Genomic DNA, 6,535 nt, shown 5'->3' on the forward strand with positions numbered 1-6,535 from the left:
TACACCATATTGAGTTCATGTCTCAAGTATGGCGAGTCTTCCTTCAATCCAACCGACGTGCGCCGTGTAGATGCTTTTCGCCGATTTTGTCGTGCCCAACAAATAACTATAGCCGTCAAAGGATCCACTATTACTACTATTTTCTACAACTCATTTTCCACTCATTAAAAACATATTTCAATTTTGTGAAAACTGTGTTGTTCACAAAAAATTTGTCACAATTTTCTTTTTAATTCATCCACAATTTTTTTTGTCATTTTCATTTATAATAATATGGTCCACGCAACTCCACTCACATTTAAAGTGAGATTCTTACTTCGTTAACAACTTCATTTATATTTTATTAACATCCGTATCGTTCATAATATAAATTCTTTTTACATTTCAAATTATACAATTTTTTTTGCTCATAAAAAGTTGTTACTTACATTTATAATAATACGATCTATACAACTCCACTCATATTTGAAGTAAGATCCTTACTTCATTAACAACTTCATTTACATTTTATTAAAATTCGTACCATTCATAATGTAAATTCTTTTTACATTTCAAATTATACAATTTTTTCCCACTCATAAAAAATAAAGCTAAATTTTATTAAAATTCATATTCGCTACTTTGTAAAATTATTTAAAACATAATTAAATTTTATTAAAATTCAGTATTTGGAAAAAATAAAGCTAAATTTTATTAAAATTCATATTCGCTACTTTGTAAAATTATTTAAAACATAATTAAATTTTATTAAAATTCAGTATTTGGTAGTTTAGAAAAATGTTTCATGGTTAAAAGGAGTACAATTTATATAATGTTTCGGCAACAGATCTAAAAATGTTAGACGACTATTGAGGAAATTAAATGGTGTAGTGTGAATTTTAATAAGCCTGCGTAGCTATAAAGTTCACTTTTGTCCGTATTTGCTATAAAAGTCAAATAATGCATAATAATTGCAAAGCTAGTAGCTTCCTCCACCCCATTTATAAACTAAAAGGTTGATTGCAGTCTTCAAATTAATATTTGGATATAAACTAAAAGGTTGATTGCAGTCTTCAAATTAATATTTGGATAGGTCCTGATGTCGAGGCTTTCATAGTGCAATTTTTAAATTTATTTATATAATTTATTAAAGAAAAAGAAAAAAAAGGATTAATTGTAGAGTGTGTATTGGCCAAACAATAGGTGATCGATGCTTGAGACTTGAGATCCTTAGTTCGAATCTATCATCATTTTTCAATTTTTTTATGTAATTTATTCGAAAAAAAGGTTGATTACAGATTCGAAAAAGATAAAATCATTGTAAACTTCTTAAAATGTCATTGTATAATAAGTAAAAGTAATTTAAAATTCAAGAATTAATTCAAGATTAAACGAGATTTTTTTTTTTTGAAAAACTACACTGCATGCAGGTGGAATTCAACCCAAAACCTCTCACAAACCTCTACACCACATAAAGATGAAAGAATAATCGCATGTAGGCGGGACCACTATCCACACAAGGGTAAAAAAACTAGACAACACACAGGAATGATTGAATTCAAGACCTCTCACAAAACAGAGTTTTTGGGTAAATCACTATTTTACTAGCAATAAAAACTGCAACGAATACAGTGTAATTGTAGCACTAAATAACAAGTAGAGTATCGTATCCTCAGGGACCGCAAAGCGAAAACACTCTAAGTAATCCTAATAAATCTCATGCAATATTCAGGCAATAGAAAAATATGATGGAGAAAATAACTAGACTCAAGACTAAAATAAATTTAAGAAATAAAATCAAACACATGCATTCAACCTATTAATTCAATTATTATTTTTAATTCAGTCCTGATGAAGATCGCAATCATGATCATAATCTTCTCTAACGAACAACTATGAAAGTAGATTAATAAATTCCTTATCACATTCAAGTATCAAAAGAATAAATTAACTCTCAAAGGCTCACAAAGAATAACTTCCTATAGCCAACATATGACATTAAGTCTTAATGTAAAACTATATCACACATTCTTGAATCGGCTAAACAATTATCACATTCAAGTCTCAAACTGAACAGCTAAATATACAAATTTATCTATAAATTATTGATAAGGTAATTCGCAAGAAATCAAGCACCGAGAATCATAAATCACAAGTTGGAAGGCAAATTGATATCAATAAATCAAATACACAAATTCAATCAACTATGTACAAACCCTAAAATCAGAAACAAAACATAAATAAATACTCCATTCGTCCCATGAAGCATGACCCAGTTCTTTTCGGCACGGGAATTAAGAAATTGATATTTTGTATGTTAAGTATGGTAGGTGAAAAAGTGAATAAAGGATATATTTTTTTGTCACTTTTAGAAACAGGTCAAGCTTCGTGGGATAAACCAAAAAGAAAACTGGGTCATGCTTCATGGGACATAGGGAGTAAATAGAAGACATAATTAATATTAAAGAAAGCAATTGAAACAAATAAGATAGGTAAAACCCAAGAAGAATTCACGATGAACAACTTGAATCTTGAATTTTTGTAGCAAATAAATCTAATCTATGAAAGTTATAAGAATATAAGCTAAAATTGAAAAATGTGAAAATGAGAAGAAGAAAGGTGAGAAGAAGTGTCTAATAAGTCAACAAAATGACCTATGTATAAAACTCGAAAATACTGATAAAATTGCGTCTGAGCCAATATTTGGGAGGATTTTCGCCTTTCACCCGCTATCAAGGGTCACGGCCGCAATTCTGACCGCGGGACTTGTTTGTCTCAGCGCTCGGCATTTTTGTTTTGGCCATATCTTATTCGTCCAAACTTTGATTCACGATCCATTTGCGCCCATGAACTCGTATCGAAACAATCTATAACTTTCATTAAGACCATTTATCCAAATTCAGACTCCATATTTTAATTCACCAAAGTACGAGCAAATATCACATTTCACAAGATAAACAATTTAAACACAAAACAATAATCAAATACTCAATTCCTTATAAAATTAACATCGTGAGAATATTATAAATCATGAAAAAGTGAGTGTTATCATGAGTGCCTAAACTTTATCACTTGAGCTAGACCTTATTGGTTTAAACAAGGTTATTTTATTGAATGATATTTCTTTCGTCCTAATTCAATAAGTCATACTCCCTCCGTCCATGAAATAACTTCCTATCTTTCCTTTTTAGGATGTTCACAAAAGAACTTCCTACCTATTTTTGGACTATACCCCACCACTTATAATCATCTTACTTTTCACTTTTTACAACTCTCAATATTAATTATAACACATTTTCACCACTTCCAATACACTCAACTACCTTTTATCCACTCCCAATACAATCAATAATATTTTTTCTTAAAACCCGTGCCACTCCCTCCTAGGAAGTTCTTTCATAGACGGAGGGAGTATTTTTTAATTTGAAAGTTCAATTTTAATAGTTCACTTTTTAAAATAGAAATTTAATATATAATAAACACCATTTACATAACTCATTATTTACACTAAGGGTGCGTTCTCTCTGGTTGGAAAATTATCATGGGAAAATGAGGGATAATCAAAATTTCACCCTTTAAATCATTCATTTATTTTCCTTCATTTACTATTTAACCCTTACTTGTTTATCATTTTCACTACAAAGGAGGCATAATATTATCACACCATTTTTGGAGGGATAATATTATCCCTCCTTTGTAGTGAAAATAAGGAATGAGTAAGGGTCAAGTAGGAAATGAGGAGAAAGGTTGGAAGGATGTAAAGGGTGAAATTTTGTTCATCCCTCATTTTCCCACGATAAATTTACTTAAATGTTACAGTGACTCACAAATAATTAATTTTCTTTTTATTTAAAACATAAAATCTTCATTTCCCCTTTCTATTTTTCACAAATAAATCCTATAAAATTGTTATTTTCTCTCTCATATATGATTATAGGGTTTATAATAAATAGTTGATTGAATTTATTTGATTGATTTATTGATACCTTTTAAACTTCCAGTTTCTGATTCACAATTCCCGGTGCCTGTTTCTTGTGGATTATCTGGTCAATAATTTACATGTCTAATTATTCAGTTTGAGACCCAGCTAAGATAACTATTTAGCGGATTCAAGAATGTGTGATATGATTTTAACCTTCAGACCTAGAGGCTAGCGGAGATAAGTGGATCATAGTAAGTTATTATAGTGAACTTTTGAGAGTTAGTAGTTGTTCTTCAGATCTGGCGGAAATAGAGAATTTACTAATCAACTATAATAAATTGCTCGAGCGATTGATTCATCATCTTGTTGGATGAATTCATGGTCCCAAGTTCGAATCTCATAAGTAGCAAAAATTTAATTTTTCGCAATTTAGACATTTACATAGCGAATTCATACGTGTTCTACATATAATTAATAACATTTTAACTAGTTCGTACTTTTTATATGTTAAGAAGTGTTTACATTGTAGCCCTCCCTATATATATATATATATATATATATATATATATATATATATATAGGGGAGGGCTAGAATAAAAACACTCTTAAGTGTATAAAATATAAATGATTTTCAGCCCTTAGATCATCGAGATCTACGGTTGATTCGTAACCCTTTTGGATGAATTCGTGGTCCTGGGTTCGAATCCCAAAGGTAACAAAAATTTATTTTTCACAATTCGTAACCATGTTGGATGAATTCGTAACCCTGTTGGATAAATTCGTACATTAAAAAATGTTTATATTTATATTTTAAGAAGTGTTTTTACTGTAGCCCTCCCCTATATATATATATATATATATATATATATATATATATAGGGTGCGGTTATAGTGAGAACCACAATTATCGTGAGAACATAAGAACCAATAAAATTATTGCATCTGCTATACAAATTAATGCATCCGAAAAAAATAATTTTTTTGCTCCCTTCAGGATTCGAACCCAGCACCTACATCCATCCACCAAGATGATGCATCCACCGTAGATCTTGATGATCGAATGGCTTAAAATGGTTCTCCGTTCTTATTTTATTAGTGGTTCTTATTTGAACCTCTCCCTATATATATATATATATATATATATATATATATATATATATATATATATATATAGGGGTGAGTTAAAATAAGAACACTTTTAAGTGTATAAAATAGGGACAAATCCTGTCCATTAGAACTTAGTTGATCTTTTGCTTGAAATTTGCTTAATCAGAACATAATTCGTAACAAAAGAACTTCAGATTCGTGCACAGAATATAATTCGTAACAATAGTACTTTCAATTCGTAATAAAAAAAACGTATGAATTGCAAGGGTAACAGTTACGAATTTTGGATCTCCATATAATATGATTTGGACCATTAATTCACTATGATCTAATGGTCATGATTTGTTCCTATTTTATACACTTAAAAGTGTTTTTATGATAGTCCACCCCTATATATATACTTCTTAAGATATAAAATAAGAATCATTTTCAGCCCTTAGATCATCAAGATTTATGGTTGATTCGTAACCATGTTGGATGGATTTATGGTCCCGAGTTCAAATCCCAAAGGTAGCAAAAATTATTTTTCACAATTTATACATTTATACAGCGAATTCATACGTGTTCTACATAAAATTCATACATTGAAAATTGCTCTTATTTCTTATTTTAAGATGCGTTCTCACGGTAGCCCACCCTTATATATATATATATATATATATATATATATATAGGGTGCGGTTATAGTGAGAACCACAATTATCGTGAGAACATAAGAACCAATAAAATTACTGCATCTGCTATACAAATTAATGCATCCGCTATTAAATTTAATGCATCCGAAAAAAATAATTTTTTTGCTCCCTTCAGGATTCGAACCCAGCACCTGCATCCATCCACCAAGATGATGCATCCACCGTAGATCTTGATGATCGAATGGCTTAAAATGGTTATTCGTTCTTATTTTATTAGTGGTTCTTATTTGAACTTCTCCCTATATATATATATATATATATATATATAATGGGTGGAGTTCCAGTACAACTCCATATGTAAAAACTAAAAACCTTGCACTTAACCTACAAAGGTACTGCACTTAACGTATAAAATATTTGCATTTTCGTGGTAATAAATTGCATTGTAGTTGTGCTCCTTTTGGGATTTGAACCCAAGACCACCAAAGTGCAGATACTTTATAGGTGAATTGCAATTATTTTATAAGTTAAGTGCAATCGGTTTGTAGTTTGTACATTAAGATGAGTTTTTATTTGATCCAATCCCTTTATATATATATATATATATATATATATATATATATATATATATATATATATATATATATATATATATATATAGGGGAGCGCTCTAATGAGACTCCCTATTTTTAGTGAGACCTGAGATACGATCTTGTACGTTTATTTCATCAATCCTATGGCTGATATTATTGTATCTAGAGGGAGAATTTTTTTTCTCAGGATTCGAATTCTGGAGGGAGCAAAATATTTTAAATTTCGTTATTCATTCGTATATATTGCATTATTCATCGGTATATATTATCTTGTTCATCAGTTTATATGTCTTATTTAT

This window comes from Salvia miltiorrhiza, chromosome 7 (genome assembly GCF_028751815.1).
Source record: "Salvia miltiorrhiza cultivar Shanhuang (shh) chromosome 7, IMPLAD_Smil_shh, whole genome shotgun sequence".
Lineage (NCBI taxonomy): Eukaryota > Viridiplantae > Streptophyta > Magnoliopsida > Lamiales > Lamiaceae > Salvia > Salvia miltiorrhiza.